Here is a 20715-nt window from a genome sequence, read left to right on the forward strand (position 1 = left end):
GGAATTTGAAACTCTGTGTTTTAAAGAAAGCGAAACGTCAAAGCTCTTCATTCCCGTGCAGCTTCACAACAAGACCTGCGTAAAAAGAGCAATCAGAGCTCTCATCAAAACCAATTTCATATGCTAAAGCGATGCCAAGTAATTATTGTGAGACACTGCGGTACAACTGCCTCAAGTTCCTGTGTGATCAGCATATTTTAAGAAGAGTTTTGCAGTGCAGTTTCTGGATGTTGCAATGGCACGAGAGCCCTGGGGAAGCACGGCAGGCTGCCTGCCACGGCTGGCCTCCACCATCTCCTTCTCAAGGTGGGAACCCACATTAGCACCAGCTTCTGGGATCCTTCAGGATCTGTTCCCCCCCCGTTCCCGCTCTACCTTACACCAAGCACCCTACAGTGGGAGTTCTTTTGTGGGATATGGGCAAATAGGGTCATACCCTTCTCCTGCTGGTGCTGGCGTGGGCATTGCAACCAAGGGGCTGCCCAAATCCAGTGCTGCAGTCACGTGGATCAAGCCCTTGGCCATAACCAGTTTCAGTGGAGCCTGAAGGCATCTGCTCAAACAGGCAAAGCCCTGTCTACGCAGGGCTGTAGACCCCTTTGAGACACCCTAGGGTATCCAAGACATCTTCCCAGAGCTTTTTCACGGGACCTTATAGGAGACCCGCCACTTTCTGGGTCAGCATCTGGAGGCCAGGCAAGACACCTTAGGACCTCTCAAATGGCACTGAATGTGCAGGTTTAGGTGCCTGAATCCTACCCAAAGGATGGGATTCAGCTTGAAGATTAACATACCTAAACCAAAAGTCTTCATTGTAGGTGTCGAGGTGAGCAAGGTGTCTAATTCCCACTACAGTCAGAGGAGACCAAAAGCTTGATTCAGTTACCCAAATGAAGGAACCTGGTGTAGTCTGAAATGCCGTAGGGTATCCCATCTGGACTCCAGATGACACTCCAGGAGCTCAAGGCTCTCACAAAGATTATCTGTGGATGTCTCAGACATCTTAGGATATATTGGATAGCAATAGATGTCTACACGTGGACACTGAATTGAGCTTTGGATCCCCATCATCTGTCATGGCAACTCAGCATTTTCCTCACGGGCATATACATACCCACACGTAAACACCAAGGTACGTGTGTCTTAATCTGCGAGCCAAATCCCATCCGTAGCTATTTTGTTGTTCTGTAGATCACAAGAAATTCACCTTCACTGCTCCTGTTACTGCTTGTGATGTTATTTGCCCGTACGGTACTTACAAGCATATGACCGGCTGGATCCCAGCCTGGTAGAGATTTCACACTGATGTTAATAGGATCAGGAACACGGCCTATGCAAAGATCAAATATAAGCCTCTTACCTCAGCACCTAGAGGCAAAATAGCATTAGGCTCTTTAGAAATGCAGATACATTCTATACTAGTACAATGATGTCAATAAACAATAGAAAAAAAAAAGATAGTTTTGTTGCCTGTTGTTTTGAATTTATAGGAGACATTGCACAGATCACCAGAAAATATTAACAATTAATCACGTCTAAAATATGTGCTTAGAATTTTTTTCAGAATCTACCAAAACACAAGAACAAAAGGCTTTTCTTCCTCAAAACAAACATAAAATGCTATCTAGTGTTGGCTCTTTGCTACTGCAGTCTCGCATAACTATTTCTGAATTACACAGACTGAGCTGGGAAGCGTTACGGTGCACAGGGCAGCACGCGTGGCAGCACCCCACACCCCGGGCACGGGACCCTTGTCCCGTTTCAAAGTCTATTCTGAATTTCAAAGATGACACAGAGCTCGCACTTGCTGGATTCCCACCCTGCAGAGGAAAACTGGAGCAGGGAAGAAAGACTGGGAAGAGCAGATGTGGAACGAAAGGTCTAACCAGCTGCTGACCCAGGCACCAGGACCAGCTTAGCTGTGCTCTCTCTTTTGGCTTCACACAGCACAGGATTCTGTCCAGCTAGAAAATATATATTATTTTTAATATATTTTAACTGTGTGCATTATAACAGTGAATTACATAAACTGTTAATGTTAAAAATTTAAAATGTTCGTTTCACAATAAATGTCTGGATTTAAAGCTCAAGGGAAGGAATGGCAATGGACTGAAGATCCCCGGGGTTTCAGATCAGTCCTTAATATTTATCTTACATGTTCAAAAAAAAACAGACTCTTGCAAGTGTTTGTGGTTTCCATTCTGATGGCTGAGTTAATTAAAGATCAGACCCTGCCTCTGCAGATGCTGTTGCTGGAGAACTCCTATACAACGCTGCTCTTCCACCAGCAGTTTTTCTGTCCATCAGCCGGGCGCTATGACATCTCGGCACGTACGAAAACATCTTCTTTAAATTGCCATCAGCTTCGCCTGAGACGGATCAAAACATCTCAGCTTCCCCCGTGTGATGTGTCTCAGAAATGTCACTTTTATCCTCAGCAGGTGACGCCCCAACTAACAGTTTTCATGTCCTTCCAGGAGGAGGGAGCGGAGGGAGGGAAGGGGGAGAGGAGGCGGCGGCAGCCATCAGCATGCCTGCTCACATGCTGGTTTTGCTTTCCGAGGCCAATTTTTCCTTTGTTGACTCTATAAGACACATCATATACCTCTGCTTGAGGCACGTATAGCTGGCACCGCTCTGCCTGTGAGGAGCCCGCACAAGGGCTCGCAAGATTTGGGGTTCTTGGAACAGAGATCATCAGCTCAGGCTTTGGCCATAACGTTTTTTCTATATGTTTCTAATGTGCCCCCTGGAAGCGTATCTATGTTTAGTCAGATCACTGCAGTAAGGGCTCAGAAACACTTTTCTTCTGAAATTCAGTTTTCTTCCTGAGGTAAAGGCAGGCTGAACATGCCAGACATCGGTCATGTTTCTATTGTCAGACTGGAAAATCATTATATACTTGGAAAATGATTAGACATCTGGAAAATTATTATCAGAAGAATATGATCCACTAATCAAAAATGTGCTCTCATAAGATTTAATTCAAGTCTCGTATAAGTTCACTGTGCCAAAGCTGTCCTGTTTTCAGCACTACACAGCCCTTGATCAGCAGATTCCTCCTGACATCCCTGGAAGCTTTGTCTGGGTTAATCACAGCACTTGCAGTGGAAATCTAAAACTTGTCACTTCCCAGCATCCCTCCAAGGCTGGCCAAGGGGACTGCGAGCGCAGGACACCCTTCGCGCCCAGGCTCCACGGCTCTCACCAGCGATGCTGATCCTGCTGGTGTGATAACACACTGCGTAGTCATGTTTCCTACACACCATCCCCAAAGGTTTCAAAAAAATCGGTTCAAAACACGGCAATAAATTCCCAACAACTCACAGAGTAGAAAAGAAGCCGTCACGTGCCGGTAGGAGCAGCGGCTCAGCACTGCCGTTTGCCGGGCGGCAGAAGCAGAGGCCAGCAGGGACCCCCAGAGCATCACATCACGCCGGGGCCATCCAGCAGCATTCACGCTTCTCACCAGCCCCAGATTTTAGGTGCACGAAAATGCTTCGTTCCCCAGAAAACGCAAATGTGTGCTGAGAAGGGAAAAGATGAGACCTCCGGGGCGAGGACGCCTCTCCTCTCCCAGAAATTCATAGGCGAAAGACAACCAGTTGATCCCAGCAGAGAAAATGGTCCGTTCTGCGGCTGCAGGGGAGAAATCTTCCGCATTTCTGGAGAAGCCCAAAGGGTTTGGGGAGAGTCGCTGGCCAAGAGGAGGGGACACAGGAACAGGCGGCAGCAGCCTGCCAGGGCACACGCCGGCCAGCCTTGGCACGCCGGCAGCAAACGGTGTCCAACATCTCACACCGCAGAGGATTAATTCTTCGCCAGAACTTGGTATTCTGCGAGCGGTGAGCACCGACGCCACACCACACACAGCAGGCAAGGACCAGGCTGTGGCCGTGACACCGGCACAGGAGCATGAGGGAAAGAAGGCAGTTTTAACTGGGACAACCAGGATATATTTTATTCCTGTGTCCAACCGGTAGAGAGGCAGTTGCCAGTTCTCATAATGTGATTTCACTGCTGCTTGTTCCGGCTCCCGGGGTCATGCCGTTACGGACAAATATCAGCTACCACTGCAAAAATGAGCTCCAAGACTTTGTCCCTGCAGGGAACAATCTTTTCAAATGTAACCCCAACAGGCTGGAAAACCACAGGCAAATAAAAATTGTTGTGCAAGCCGTAGCAGTCATCCTCTTTTTTTCATCTTAGTCTCCAAAGGTGAGATCCATGATATTTTAATGACAGAGGTTGGCACTACGAGACAAAAATCCACAGGGGCTGTGAGGGCTGGCTGGGGAAGAACAGAAGCACGTTGCAAACCCTCTTGCTGGGACCTCATTTTTCAGCTCTGGTTGAAGGCATGCTCCAGCGTCAGAGAAGGAGACATATCACCACAAATGGTTATTATCTAATAGAAATACATACGACACTCGCCCCTGAATGAAGATCCAGAAGGGTGTAGTAACACTTCAAAGGGTTCCTCACTGCAACTGCGTGTTCCAGGCTCTTGGAAGTTGAAGCAAAGGCAACGAACTGCCTTGTCATGCAGGGGGAATGTGATCTCCCACTGAGGCTCGAGGCTCCCTGGGGTGGATATGGGAAAGGAAATATCCCGAGCACTAACAATGTGGGCTTCACAGCTGGGCGCAGGCATCGCTTGGGTACGTGTGAGCCCATCCCCTGGCCCATGATTCGGAGCCTTTATAGTCCATAAAGGCATCACTGAAAAAGTCTTTTTGACCTGCAGGCTGGCACATCTTCTAAGAGGAAGGAGGCAGTGAAAATGAATGTCTGTGCTGGATGACAAGGCCTTTCAGATTTTTCCCTTTCACAGAAAGAGCATCTGCTAAAATTAAGATTATCAATGTGCGGAGGCATGTGGAGTGACCTGAACACACCAGGCTGCAGAGGCAGCTGCTGGCAGCTCGGGAACAACGAGCCAGGAATGTGGTGGGCACTCGAGGGGGCGAAAGTGCCGTGCTACGTGGCATGGGTACAGCTGCGACGTGTTCTCCCTGTCCCAGCCTCCCCTTGCTCCTGCCTCCTCCCTGCCGGCTCCTCGCCTGGCTGGCTGTCCCAGCATCTGCTCCCAGTGCCCAGCGTTGCTCCCCAGATCTCAGTCTCACTTTCTAATGGTCTTTGCCAGCCCATGCTGCCTTCCCCATGGCCCAGCAACCCTTCAGCTCCAGGTTCTTCTCCCAGTCTCTCCCCTCCCCCCATCAGTGTGGTCCCAGTTTCTGGTGGGTCAGTGCAGCACAGGGGCACTCATTCTGGTCCCCAGAGATAGAGATGCTTTGCAAAGAAAAAGCACCTGGGGCACACCCAGCATGGGCAAGCACAGATTTTTTTTAATTCCATGGAGCTTTTTACTGAGCCTGTGCCATACACAGTGACTGCTGCTGGTGCACATACAGGTTTTACCTGTTCGATGCAGCTCCAACGCTCCATCTACACCAGACTTTTTCAGCTTAGATAGGTCAATTAAATGTATCATGTTTTTAATCAGTGTAAGTATGGTGGCAATCATGGACAAATGTGACCTGGGAAGAGCTTCTAAACTGCCCACTGACAAGCCAAACCTCCCCTGCCAATATCCCCAAGTCCTTTCCCTGCTTTTGTGCTTTTTCTTCCTTCATTTACTGTTCTCCTCCTCTTTTACTCCTGAGAAATCCCCAAGGTCTGGCAGCAAACCTGCAGTTCCTGAGAGCTTTGCTCTCAGCAGCCAAGCTTTGCTTTTCCTGCATTCCTGCCACCGAGGAAACTCGTCTCATTTGGGTAAAAATAAAAGACCGAGGCTGACATTATTGACACATGAAATTTTTTAAAGGAACAACCTCAGGTGTCTGTGGGAAGTGCCCTGAGCTCAAGAGCAAGAACTTTATTTTGAGAGTAGTTTTCAAACATCTTTAAACTCTCCCCTGAGAACAAGAAGGTTAAAAACCCAACCCTAAAACACCTTTCCGAAGAGGTAACACAAATTGAGGGTGGTTCTTGTTACCTTGAGACCAGAGTGTTGTTCCCAACCCCCTTACTCTGGGGGATTAAGGTCATCTTCACCTGGGCCTTGGGCACCTCACAGCATCTCAAAGAAAAAGAGGAGAAAGAAGGCATCGGGTCTGAAACAGCTATTCCTCATCCCAGGCCGACGCTGCCTGATGGTGCCGAGCATCCTGACACCTCAGTTTCACAAGTCACTTGTTTTCTGCTAATTTCAGAGCATTTTAGCACCCTTCCCCCTTAGGAAGCTCTTTCTTCTGACTGTTTTTTTTTTTTGGCTATATAACTGGGGTTTTTTAAGCTCGTCACTGATAGACTGCATTGGGGCAGAACTGAAAAATGAAGTGTGTTGTGGAAGAACACATTCTACGAGGGTATGGTCCTGCCCAGGTATTTTAAGTCCTTATTGCCTACCAAATCTGTAATGGTGTGGAGGCAGAAACCAGCTTGGTGGCCGCTCATGGCTCACATCCCACTGCTTTTTGGGTGCCGATTTTTTAACGGAAAGATCCTGCAAATAACAAAACCTTGGCAAGGCAGCTATTTACCGAAAGAGAATGAGTCACTGTGTTTACTCTGCAGACCTCGATGTGAAAGACAAGAAGCCACAAAAGGTCACAGAGGAGTTGTCTCCTTGCCACTTATTTTGTCTGTTCCTCTGACAAAGGCAAAGCCATCTGCAGTACAAGCAATGAAGCAGTGATGACCAAAAGATTTCAAAAGGACATATGAAGAGTGCCAAACGCTCTTGATAAAAGAAGAGAGTGAACAAGAGGAGTCATACAGCTCTTTGTGTAACCTTTACTCCGCTGTTAAGTGCACCAGTTTATAGTAATTATGGAAAAGCCACTGATTGTATTATAAATGTAATGACATTAACAGGACTGTCACTGTGTTTGTAGCAACAGTTGTGAAATTAATTTTTTTCTTCATTAAGGAGATCCTTATTTGCATGATTAAAATGTCAGCCCAGATAAATGCATGTGCCGGAGAATGAATCACTGAGCAAAAATGCCACCTGCCAAGCCCGGAGAATAGGACAAATAAACAAGCAGCGAGGAGCAGCTCAAAACTTGATCCAGCTCCCAGTGGGAGCCGTTCCATCATCCTCAGGAGCTGCAACAGGCTCGAAGCGAGCGCCAAGGCGAGGAGGCTCAGCCGAGCAACAGCCCAAATGCTTGGGATTTTTGCTTTGGCCACGCTCAACCATTGCAGAAGGGAAATCTACAGCCTAATAAAAACAGTGGCTTCATTGTGGTTTTAGAGGGCATAAAAACCTACTCCCGTGAAAGAAGGTAAAATATACGCGATCCAAACTTACTTCTTTGCTATGTTTGGTAAATCAAAAGCCCAGCCATGACCCCGCTAACGCGGCTGAAGCTCAGCATCTCTGCCTGCTACTACGAATCGACAATATTTCCTATTTACTTGCAAGCTCCACTCGAACTCTTGCTAAAGCACAGGAATCCCCACCAAAAAAACTTGCCCCTGTATGAAGTTCCCAGTTTGGAGGCTGATTTACAGACATCCCCAAAAGTGCGGGATCCCAAATGACAAAATGGAGAATATCAGAGTGAAGAGCACTAAGCTGTTTTCCTTTTTGCGCAAAGTCAAGAAGGGAAGCTGAAAAGAGAACATGGTGTCAAGGAGATAGCAGATTTTGTCTGGTATAAATAGGTCCTGATCCTGCAAGAGTATTTTCACTGATAATTAAAGCAAAGAGAGAAAAAAAAAGATAGAAAAAATTACTATTTTGAACTTTTTAAAAGTTACTACTTTTAAAGTACATAGAGACTCTTACTATCTGTTTTGTCATGGCAAATTTCATGATTTGGACTTTTTTCCATTTTAGAAAATGTATCGAAGCAAGTAATTTTGCTATTTCCTGCAAACTCCAATTAAATGCCTTTGTTATTCAAAATGTTGGATTTTGACACAGTGAAAAATTCTAATTTGATTTCATATTTTGTTTTATATCACTTGAAAACATTAGGAGCTGAAATGAAAAGCCATCTAGAAAAACAGCACACTTCAATCTGGAAAGGTTAAAAAAAAAAAAAATAAGACCTCAGACGCAATGCAAGGCTGTGTGCTTGAGGAGCCACAGGGACAGTCCAAAAGAAAACTTCTTCAGCCAGTGTGTTTGAGTGAAATTCTATTTGATAATTAACCCTTCCTAGAAAATGACTTGTCAGACAACTTCTGACCAGCTCAGCATCACGCCATCACACCTCTCCCAGGGAGCAGAACTGCTCAAGCAGGCAGGGTCCATGGGGAAGGAGGGCTCCTGCACGACAGGTCACTCTGCAGAGTGACTCGGTGGCAGGACAGGCAGGACAGGCAGCTGCCAGCTCAAGACGAGCTGCCAGTTTCTCACGGCTGAACTGAAGAGGCACAAGCACGCTGGAAAGCTGCATTTCCTCCCCCCCCCTCCCCCCCCAATCCTCCTCATCTTCCTGAGCAGATCAACACCGCTGGCATAAAATCTTTCTTCTGACCTTCATCGGAGCAGAACATTCTCATCAATACTAGTCTATATTATATTTGCCTTAAAAGACAATATGCTCCAAAGGTATTTTAGCACAGAGACTTTTTTTTCCAAGACTGCCGTGAATCAAGTCTCTGTATGTTAGAAAAATGCTAAGGTTATTTCTAATATAGCTACACTCAGTCTAGTATGAACCATGCCAGACAAGTCATCCAAATCAAGTATTTCTTAAAATTTCAAAAATAAACTGGCTATTTTTGTAAAAGTTGGTAAAGAATTGGCAATTCCTTTTCCTGAATGCTAATTCACATGTACCAATTTGTTATAAAACGGCATATTTCAGACCACCATCATGAAGCACTGCTGGTGGGACGGAATAAAAATAAGGCAGAAGGCTCCAACCGGGGGACACAGACCACAGTATATAGCTCAGATCTTCCAGCAGGTGTTTTAATGCAGTTATGGCCAGTGCACGAAAGGGATTGGTCACTGAACTGAGGGTGAAACCCCTTTTTCAATGGGGATTGTTTGTAGCTGTTGCCCAGGTGGACATGGCACTGTTCCCTTCCATCCCACCTTCCAACCACGGGGCCTGGTGGCTGTGTCCCTCTGCAGCCTGGCTGCCACAAAGCTGTATATAAATCTTTCCGGGGAGGGTGATCTATAAGGAGAAGATGCAGGAGACACAGCAGAACTAAGGCAAATGGCTCGGCAGCACAGCGAGAGCATGCCGGGATGCAGCACCATCCTGCACTGCACAAAGCCCAGGCCGCAGGGACCAAGAGGACCGAACAATGGGCAAGAATGATGCCCTACCTGCAGATTGTCACAAGGATGACAAGCAATAGCTGAACGGGGAGGAGTCAAGCATTTTGGTGGCCACTGAGCTCATTCTTGCAGGCAACAAGATGATTCAGGGTCAGAACCAAGATAACGGTTCTTCATTTCCAAGATAACGGAGAGACTCCTGCTGGCCTCATCAGGCTTCTATGAACTTTGGCTTGCAGAAAGGAGTGAACAGAAAACACAAAGCAGTTGTAAAACCAAGACTAACACATCTTTATCCAAGGCCTTTATCCTGCATAACTTCTGCTGTCACCCTTGCTTTCCGTGAGAACTGGGTGAAGGCCCAGCTGCCATAAACGCAGCTCCCATTGACTTGTTGCCCTGGAGCTTTACAGAACAACCATGGCCCAACTCAGCACCCTTGTGGGTCATGGAGAGTCTTTCCTGTGACTTCAAGAAGCCTTTTGATGGGTCCTCGTGCTTAGGCAGGTGTGGTAGAGGCAAAGCAAGGTAAGAAAGCGCATGGAAAAGGGGAAAACAATGATTATTTTTGCCAAACCTTTGGGGTTTTATGTTGGATTGCACATATGTGCAGTTGGTGGTGCACCCTGCAGCCCTGCCCCCCTGTCATCCAGGTCAGATCCAGGCTGCACTGCAGCAGAGCTCCCAGCCGCTGCACCGAGGGCCTCTCCCGTGGGACCTAGGCTATGGGCTTGGCACGGGGTTGGCATAGGGTCGGCACGGGGCGGGAGAGGAGACGGGATGGAAGGTGCGTGCCCAGGTGTCATCTCCTGGTGGAGTCACCGCATCACCAAGGATCTGGGAAAAGCCACTTTGGCCCAAGTCTTTGATATAGAGCAAATCCCTTCCTCACACAAGGGCAAAGCAGAGAAGCTCTGGCTTTGCATCGATTCCTTACATATAGGCAAGGTCTTGGCTGTGGAGCTAAACAGCCTCTTCCACGAAGCCTCCAGGGACTTAGAGGAGCTGTTGCCTCACCGGGAACATTAACTCTGCGTTGCCTCCGCGAGGCAGTGGCTCTCATTGAGTTTTTGCCGGGATTTTCACCAAAGCTCCGCAGTGGTGCTGTCAGAGCTAAAGTGGAAAATCCAAGAAGCAGCCTATCCTGCCACAAGGCCTGAAATGGTGAACAAGAGGGCTTTGTCGCCTCTCTTCTGTCATCTTCTGCAATACCACAGCTTTGCTCTCTGAACTCCTGCCAGCTTCAGGTCTCAGCTTCTCTCAGCTTCCCCCTCTGCTTCAAGCCCTGCTGCTGCTGCTGAGCAGACTGCTGATCGCTGCCTGATAAAGAGAAGGTTCTTCCCCTGCAGGAAATAAAACCAGCTCCAGATGTGAACTTCAGCAGCATGGGACTTGGTGTTACTCAGCATCAGCACAGGGCCTCTGGAAGTGCCTACCCTTCACCTACCAAAGTGAGCTTCTCTCAGCAAAATCAGATTGCAAAACTCACCACAGAGTACAAGAGGAAAAGTTCCCGAGTCTGATGAGAGCCTACTGACAATAGGAGCTCCGCAAAAGGCTTACTCTCCCTTCCCTCAGTCTTTACCAGCCAAATTTGATTTCTGGCCTCGGATCTTGACTCTGGTGTGCCCTGCCAATGATAACGTCTGAATCCTCTGACGCATGGCCTGTGGCTCCACTTGGCATCCCAGACCATGGGCATGCCCGCTAGAGACAGACATGAGCTCATCCTCCTCTTCCGCATTCACAATGAGTCCCTGATAGCCGCAGACCGGTTTGCATCATCTTTCACTAAGATGACTCTCGCCGACATCCAGGTAACTGCTGTGCACTGGCAGGGGTCCCCAGCCCAGACCCAAGTCTGCAGGATCCTGGATGTACCTTTAACCACCACCAGTTATTTTGCTCTGAATGTTATTTTCAACAGAGTGTTTCAGCGATACCAGTTTTTGATACCATCTTCTACTGCTGTCATACAAAGAGGTAGGAAAGCCAACAAATCCTTATTACTTATTGGTTTTCAGCTAGGTTCAAATCAATATGTATTACAGTATGCTGGACGTATATTTAATTCTTGCACCCTTCCTGACACCGGGGAGATGGAGGGGGTTTTATTATCATTGTGGCATTTATGCCCAAAAGTTTTGCAGGTTTCCTTGTGCAAAGGAAAGAAGAAAGATAGAGTGATATGCAGAAAGTTAGGTGATGCAAAAGAAAGCAACAATGCAGAATAAAAAACAACTGGTCGACCTGCACAACATAAGATATCATGCAGGAGAAAAGCATAATTAAACCACTCTTAATTTGCAAGTTATTACCACAGCCAGCCCGGGGTCTCTGGGAAGGTGGGCCCAAGCTGTGAGATTATCTGCAAAACCCCAGTGAAGTTAGTAAGAATTCATAAGGCAATAGCAGCACCTCTGCCAGGTGTCTCTCTGCTGCCCGGGCTCCCTGGGAAGCCCCTATTTCATCTGCATCCCCTATTTCTCTGGCTTCCCAGTAAATGCCTTTTCTGAATTTTAAACTGTGAACTTCGCAGTCGCAGACTTCTTCCTCTACTGTTGCCACAATATGAGGCACATGAGCACGTTCCTCTCGTTATGCTAGAGGAAAAAAAAAAAAACAACTGCAATAACATAAAAGCTTTCCTTGACCTTGTTGTATAGTTGGATCAACATCTAATTGCTAAATGCTGCACGTTTCCCTAAAGACAAAACAAATATGAAGAAAAGCCACTGGATTGTGAAGGCTGGCAAAGCTATCTACCATCTGCAGAAATTCAGCTGGGCCTCCAGCAGATAACAATGGCAGACAATACCTTGGTTTTCCCCATTTTTCTCTCCTCCATTGTGTACAATGGAATATCTTCTCCACTTAGAACTTGGGGCCCCATTAATCTGACTGAGGGAATGTTTTCCTGGGACCCTGCTATTGTGAAACGCTGGAACTACTCTTTTCTGTGTATTTGTGGTAAAAGTCAACATCATCTTGAAATTCCAGACCAGAACAATTGCCTCTGGTCCTAAAAATGATCATCCTGCTACTTCAACTAGAAAAAGTGCTGGCAAAGTTGCACTGTAAGCACAAGTAGTTGTAGGGGTCAGGCATAGGTTGGCTGCCTATTTTTTTGTAAAATCTCTTGATTTTGGACTCTTTAAATGCATCTCAGAGCACAATGCAAGGCCATCTGTTGCTCAGTCCACGTGCGAGGGTTGCAGGGTACGGGAGGAAGGAGGTCTCTACAGGAAAGACTTTTTGCTTTTGCATTTTAAGAACAAGCCGGGAGAACGTTCCGTGCCTCGTGTCGGCATTGATTCAGGCAGTTCTGCTCTGGAAATAAACGTCACAGCTAGAAGCATGTCCACGTGCCCCAGGGACCTCGGTAGGGATTCAGCACAGCGCTGTGATGTCTGGCTCTCACGGGCAGAGCTGCCTCCCTGCTCCACCTCACCCCTCACCCCCCCTTTTTTTTTCTTTACTGTGAATTTCAGGAGGTTTAGACCACTTAGATTATTCTGCTCAGGTACAAAGGAAAACCACTGCCAAAAGATTACATTGGCACTTGCGTTTCCTGGATTTCTGTCTTCTCATCTCATCCGCACAGATGAGGCTGCTATAGCACGATGCTCATTTAGCTGGCTGCAGCACCCAGCACCCCCAGTCATGGAGCAGAGCTCACTGATGTTTGCCGTATGACACCAAGGGTAACTACTTTCAAAGTGACTTGCTTTTCTTTTTTAATTTATGCCTCTAATTTGCTGTCTAAATGAAAGCTGCTCCCATGAGTATTTCTTTTCTACAGTCAAAGGCCAATATTTGGGGGCAATTGTTTCCAAACCAAGTGGCTAAAGTCGGGTTGACACTATTATAATTACATGAGTTTGTATTATGCAGACTTGATTCCCTTTGTGTCTTCCTCTAGATTGTGGCAGATGACGGTAATGGAGAATATGCTGCTGAATTACATCCTAAAATTTCAGTTTCCTGTTTTGGAAACTCGTATATCTCATGTATTCCCTTTTGATAAACGTCCATGCTCTGGGGAACTGCTCCCTTGCCCATGTGCTAATGAGTACTTCCTATCATTAGACCCAGGAATCATTACTGTCTAATCATAACTGGTTACAAAGCAATTAACAGGGAAAAAAAAAAGCTCTTAAGAAGAATGCTGATGGTGTTAGGGAGCAGGTCCTGCTTTCCAGCTGCCACCTGACATGGGACTTACAGGGGAAAACATCCGAAGCCTGCCCTGCTCCCATGCCTGTCCCCAGCCTGGGCAAGGCACAGGGACTCACCCCCCACGCACGCACAATGCCAATGCATGACCCAGGATGGCTCATCACGTTGACTAACCACACGCTGGGCAGAATTGCCCATGGTCGTCCCATTATTTCCCTATCTCTCTTTCCCCTGCTCAGAGACGTATCACCGTATTCAGGTTGTTTTCTCCGTTTGAAGGAACTATTGCTGCAGAACTGCGATGAGACCCCTTCGGGTCCTTCGGGCTGCAAGCACATCCATGTGGGACCCACCTGGCAAAGCGCAGCCACCAGCACCAGAGGCATTTATCCCCGATTCCCTTAAACCAAGGAGCTCAGCAATACAGCGAGGGGATGCAATGGCACAGTTCAGCATCCTCCAAAGTAAAACCTAAATCTGGACAGCTGTGCTCAAAAGGGAGCCTAAGGCGGGTGGCTCAGCGCTAGGTCTCTATTGCAGACAATGAATGTGAGCTGAGGTTTTATCCTCGCTTCGGGTTTCAAAGTTGTTTTATAGGATAATGGCAGAACGGAGGATTTTATTCTTTTATAGTTTCTTGCATCCCTTACCGAGCCAGTGTTTTAGTGGAAAAACTGCCACTGCACCTAGGAAAGAAAATCAATAAACAAGTTAGCTAAATTCTATATCCCATAGATAAAGGGAACACGCGGTCCCCAGGAGGCCTCGTACTAGTCAGTACTTTATATCAGCTGTGCCTTTATTCTTACCAAAATTCCTTCAAATTAGGGTGTTTGTTTACACGCGTCTGATTGATAAGGCACAAAGACGAGAAGAACAATATCTGGGTTAGGGTCGCAGTTCACTGCTAATGTGCACCAGCATCAGTGGGAGCAGCCTGTGGTTCAGTTCAGACCAGGAGCAGTGCTCAGGTCTTCTCTGGGCAGAAACCAGCAGACATGGGTTAAGTACAGCCAGGGAAATGGGATGTCGAGTGACTTGCTCTAGGTCAGAAAAAAGAAGTTATGAGAAAATTTGGACTGAAACCTGGACCAGCGCAGTCCTGCACGTACACCTCCACCAGGCAACCATCTTTCTTCTCCCTCGACCAGGGTGAATGCATAAAACCAGTGCTGGATTCAAGCTACCCTGTGGTTAAAGCAAGTTCTGTGCACTCAGCTGGAAACCATCTCTGTCTGAGCCTCAGCCCCTGGTAGCTCTCACCAGGAAACTGTATGTGTCTCTACAAAGAGCATGGGTTTAATACGTACAGGGCACACGGCATGATTCATCCTTCCTCACTGACCTACACAGTCATTTATGCCAGAGCAGGATGGAAAAAAAGCACTTTTGGTCCTAACTTGGGAGCACGGCGCTGCCTCCTTGGCCAGCTCTAACCGAAGCTACATGCCACGAGGCAGGGCAAGGCCAGACGCACGCGGGTATCCAGGCCCTCCCTCCTTCCCCACATCTGTTGATCTAAAGTGCAGCAGAATTTTCCTGAGTCTGAAGTTAAAACTCCAGTGGTTTAAAGAGAAAAGCAAAGGAGCAGCTTAAAGCCATAAAATAATACATGACAGCAAAAGACTGACTAGCAGAGGGCCCTGTGCTGGAAGAATAGCGGTGCTGGAGGGCAGGACTGAGCGCCATTAGCAGCGCTTTGTGAGGATGCTGGCACAAGTACTCCCTCACATCACATATGACATCGTCAAGGCTTTCAGCCCTCTGTTTAATGAAGGGTAAATTGCTCCCACAGGCTATATCTAGTAGAGGATTTTCTAAAATCTCACTAGCCTCACTGAAGTGAAGCTCCACCAGCACCAGCAATACCAGTACTTTGTTACTAATCCTACTTCAGCAAGGTTATGCAAAAATATGGTAAAAATCCCAGTCATAGCGACATTCATGCTGTCATGAGGCTGCAATGATCAGAGGAACCAAGGCTTGTAGGAAGACATAATGTCTTTTATTAAACCAATGTTTTTCATTAGCTATTCCTGGAAAAAACAAGCAAGGATAAAAGCTGTAGGAGACAAAAAGTTGTCAATGAAACCTATTAGACTAATGAGTCCAAGCTTAGCCAAAGCTTTATACAAACAGACTGAAGTGAAGAGTATCACTCTCTGTCAACTCTAGGCAGCCAAGTAAAAGAAAAAACCTTTGGAAAGAGGCAAGAGAACGTGAGAACTTTTTTGGAGAAAGCAGTCACTGTGCCAAACAGAGGTAGTGAGGGGTGACATTATGAATGGAGAAGTGGCTCCCGCAAGGTACCAAACATCCCTCAAGTCCTGCTCTAATGAGTTAAGCCTGGCATCTCACAGTCAGATCCTGAGAAACTAGTGGAAAGCTTCCTGATTTATTGATACGCTGGAAGACAGGGCACAGAGCCAACTGATTGAAAGCAGACAGTCCTGCAGCAGCTGCCAAGATGCTAAATCACAGGCGGAATCCAAACAGGGCGTATACGTGGAGAGGAGATTTATCATTGCCGATAGCTGGCAGCGTTGTTTATTGATCCAGTCGTCTTAGAGTATTAGACACTGCCACATTGCACAAGCGCAACCCTGAGGGAGCAACACATCGCTCGGCACTCCCGTGGTGCTGCTGTTTCAGGGGTGAGGCAGCTCTGCAGAGCACGCCATCGCGCTCCACACGTAGCACGGCAGCAGTCCCCAGCAGCAGCAGGGGCGGTAGGAAAGCCTCGCAGCTGGCACGTTGCTCTCATCGAAAGATTAGTTAGCTGAGGGTTCTCTGGCCATCAGGTTATCTGTAAGGTGAAGGTTTAACTTTCTGACTTTTTAGCTGATTGCTGCCGGCTTTTTTTTAAATGTATGCGCTAAGAAAAAGCACTCCATTCAGTCTCCGGCTATTCCCCAAATTGAAAAAGTTCTCTATAAAATTCTTGTTCTGAATCCTTGCTCTGAATATGCCTTAGAATGAATAAACAGTTATAGTTTTACTAGAGGAGGAGTAAAATTAATGCAAATAACGGCTTCTTGGCAATGTCGAATGCGCTGCAGCATTGGCAGCACCACTCTGCTGAAACGTGGCACAGGGCTCTGCGAATGACCGTGCTGGAGTACAAGTTATCACTACTCTAAAATGAGAATTAAATGGAGTTCTAGCAAATGTCACGCCGAGTAATGTGACGTTGGAAAATATGCTCTAACTGATATCCTGACCCCTCCTCTCTACGTCTGAGATCCTCTTTCTAACATGTTTTCCACCTAGGCTGAACAGAGGCAGAGATGGCACCTCCCTGCGGGTGAGCAGCACCCTGCCTCTCGCTGCAAACCCTGCTGCCGTAGGTCCAGACATGAGATCGCTTTCATCCGTATGTGATGCCAAGAGGAGGAGGTTTAGTGGGATTTTGCTGAAAATGTCACATTTCCTTTCCAAAGATCCCCTTCCTCGGTGATTTTCACTTCTCGACAACTTTTGCACAACTTGCTTCTTCTAAAGTTGGCAGGGGAACTTGCCCTGCACATTAACTCTTTCCACCCCCTAACCTAAGTGTATAAGCTAAAAGTTTATGATTTAACATCGATCCAAACGCAAGGGCACTCATGTTGTTTTGGCAGCTAAGCTGTGACGAATTCTAACATAGGATACCTCTTCTAAAGGCTTTCTATATTCTTAAAAGTAGATTGCAAGAAATAAAATAGTCTTCGAGCAAACAAATCAACAATAAATAAATGAAACTGCACCAGTTCTCCATATGCATATGCAAAACAGTGTCTGCAGACAGCGGCCACTTTTAGCCTGCATCCACGTGACTGACAGAAGCTGTGTACTGACTTCAGGGTTTTGCACTTTTAAATGCCTGTGATAAATGGCACCAGGGTGCCATCGAAAACACCAGTGCAAGAAACTGTGGTGAACTTAGCGATGTATCGGGAATACAGGCATGTCTTTAGTCTTCTGACTGGTTTAAAAAGGCTTAAGCAACACAGACAATGATTACAGCTGCACTGGAAACTTGACTCTGATCCCAGCAGAAATCTGCTGTACCAATAACATTTTTGAATGCTTGTCAAAGCATTTTATTAGTTTTTAATTAGCTTCTTCAAGAGGTCATGTCTTACAGCTTGGAACAGAGAGCTGGGAGTAAAGACATCCAGGGTCTATTCCTAGCTGGGGAAGTGACAGGACAGGTGGCTCTGGGCTGCTGGCTGCAGCTCCTCTGCCCAACTTCCATAACTGTAAAATGGGTAAAATAATACTTGCTGCTCAGGCATGATGCGAGACCTAATTAGAGGTTTGCAAGGAGCCTGCTGCCCCTCCGATGAATACTGCGAGAGAAATGAATAGTATTATCATATGGGTAATGAGCTCTCACAAGACAGGGACTCCTTTGTTCAAAGAGACAGGCTCTTTCAGCAGCAGCCAGGTTCCAGCAGAAGTTTATTAGAGAAAAGTGAGTGTTGCTCATCTCTGTGTAACTGAGAATATATTGCTTTATATTAGGAGGATTTATCTGCAACGCATTGCATTCCTCGGAGTCTTTACCTTTAGGGAAAGCCTTCGGAATAACTCCTTAATGCCTAGTTTTGTTATGAAAATGAACTTTAGCTATCTTATGAATTGTTTATCTTAAGGCTGCACAATCACTTTGATTATAAAAGTCTAGTGTTATTCAAAAGATTGCAGAATCTCAAGTGAGTTGATGAATATTGAAAAGATATGAGGGACATTCTGCTCTTCTGATTCTGTTGCACTCATGCCCATTTCTCATATGAAGAAGAACAGGACTGTAATTGTATTGCAAACTATTATTGTGATACAGAAGAAGCAATTACTATGTATACAAAAAGATCATTAAATATTACCACTGGTAACCACAAATCACACCAGAAATGTATTACTATCATACTGTATTTTCATTACATTCCCCACAAGAAACTTAGTTAACAATTAATTCCAGCCACAGCAGATGGAAATCAAAGCAGAAGTTACTTTTTCAGCCATCCTTACAAGTAGACTGAAATGTAGAACGGGGTGACAAAAAGTCACTGAAACTCTATAAGTTTTTAGCTAGTAGAATAATATACGCAGACTTGAGTGACTATAGGGTTTGCAGCCACATGAGTGAAAGGTGGAGCCGCGTTGGTGCAGAAATGACTGCATGCTGAAGAGGTGAATCAATCAGCCCAACCCTCTGTTTTTCACCACTAAGAAAAAAAATAAACACTGACATCCCTTCTCCCACCTGCACATTGCCACCTGCAGCAGCAGTTCAAGGCAAAAGCTCCAACAGCTCCAGCACCTCAGGTTAGAGCCACGTGCGCTCACAGTCCAGGCTAAGAGTCAGCTGCCCTTGAAAAGCTTGTGTGTGGTGGCAAATGATTCAGAGTCACTCACCGCTCTGTTTCTCTCACTTAAAGTGTATTTTCCTTTTTTTTGGTGCCTTCACCAACAATGCTAGGAAATACTGCTGGGTTTTCTGTTGCTATATCGTGCTTCCATGTATAAACTAACAAGAGGCTAAACACAGCATCCCTACTGTATCGCAGCCATAAGTGTAAGTGGCGCAAACAGTGCTACTGTATGACATTTATGAATTATCTATGAACTTTATATTGCCACAGTGACACAGTATCCACCAGACCAGCAGTATTAGTCTTGCGCCCTTTCTCACACCACTTAGCATCCCCACACTGCACTGAACTGCCCTGTCTCTCCCACTGCCTCCCAGATGGTGGTCACTGCCTGCACAGCTTCGCTGCTGTGGCTGTGAAGAGGAGGAGGGCTGGAAAGCAGCCACGCTCTGTCTCACCTCCTTCCCTTGATGGGCAGAGCGCCTCTGTGTCCCCAGGAAAGTGCTAATTCAGAGCAGAGCGTCTGTGGGATCAGTGGCTGCACCAGATGGGAGTGGGAGTGAAAGGGAGTCCCCAGCTCCAAGGTGGGCAGTGGAGGCCCAAGAGGTGAGAGCAGTGCCAGAGAAGAAACTCCCGAGCCTCAGGCGGGGAGGAGGATCACGAGCAGACCCATAACAATGTCTTGTTCTGCAGCACTCAAAAGGCAGCGAAGTCTCCCAGGCCCGCCGGTGAGGTCTGCTGTGGCTCAGAAGAGAGGCAGAGAGGAGAGGCACTCAGGACATTTAAAAGAGAAGCTATTGTGGTTATCAGTGGACTTTTTTAATTCTCGCACCCTGTGACAATGCCCAATTAACAGGTAGGGTTAATTGGGCATTGGGTAACAGAGACGTACATCTCTGTCACTGTTATAGTGCAGAATGGGAAAACACTAAATTCTTTCTCCTCGGAAATGTTAAGAGAAGCACAACACTGTCACATTACTTAACACGGAACTCCAGGCAGTTATTAAATAGGTATAAAACACTGTTCCAGGGCTCCTGATGTTCCACATGCCTTAATCAAAGATAAATCAGAATGACGACAGCACCAGAGCCATCAAGTTAGCTTTGCTTGCAACTGAAGACAGACATCGCAACAAAGTGCTTCCCTTTCCACTGTTTATTTCCAGCTGTTTTGCAATTTGTCACAACTATAAAGCTTATATGGCCTTTCTTAGCCCTTTCAAGATATGTAATCACTCCAGCAGAAAGATTAACAGGAGGCTGGTTCTGAATTAGCATTTTAACAGAGTTCAGCTGTGATCTTCCTTATTTTTTGCGTGTATATAACTAAACTTAGCACCTGCAGTGTGACTGCAGTCCTCTAGCCACATAATATGCACAGCGGACAGAGGAAAAGCTTGCCTGGATTGCTTCTTTAGTCTTCTGGAAGGAAACACCAGCTGGAAAGAGAGGTAAGTCAGCTTTATGCCACTGTGATGGTAAAAGTTTCCCCTTCAATGTGGGTAACACTTCTCATTGGCAAATCAATGCAACACCTTTCTTTGTGAGTTTTATAACTTGGAGGTGAAAAGTTCTGGATCCAGCTCCTATTTTCCCATCTTTATCCACTGGAAAGGGTTCTGATTCCATCAAAATTAAGATAGCAATATTAATTTAGTATAGCAGAGAATACAGCACAACTCTCTAATACATCCAATACCTAAATTTCAGGTAAACTTTAAGATTAGATCAGTGTAATGGGATCTACTTTGGATTAACATAGGCTTAAGCACAGGACTGGAGCTTAAACCAAAGGCCTCAGGGTCCTTCTTTCTGGATGTCTGTAGCTGTTCTACACCTCTATAGCTACTCTCAATCTGGTAGATATGATGAAAGTAGCCTACATAGCCAAAAAAAGTGTTTCCCCTTTGCCAGCAGTTACTGC

Source organism: Vanellus vanellus (genome assembly GCF_965231255.1).
Source record: "Vanellus vanellus genome assembly, chromosome: 2".
Classification (NCBI taxonomy): Eukaryota; Metazoa; Chordata; class Aves; order Charadriiformes; family Charadriidae; genus Vanellus; species Vanellus vanellus.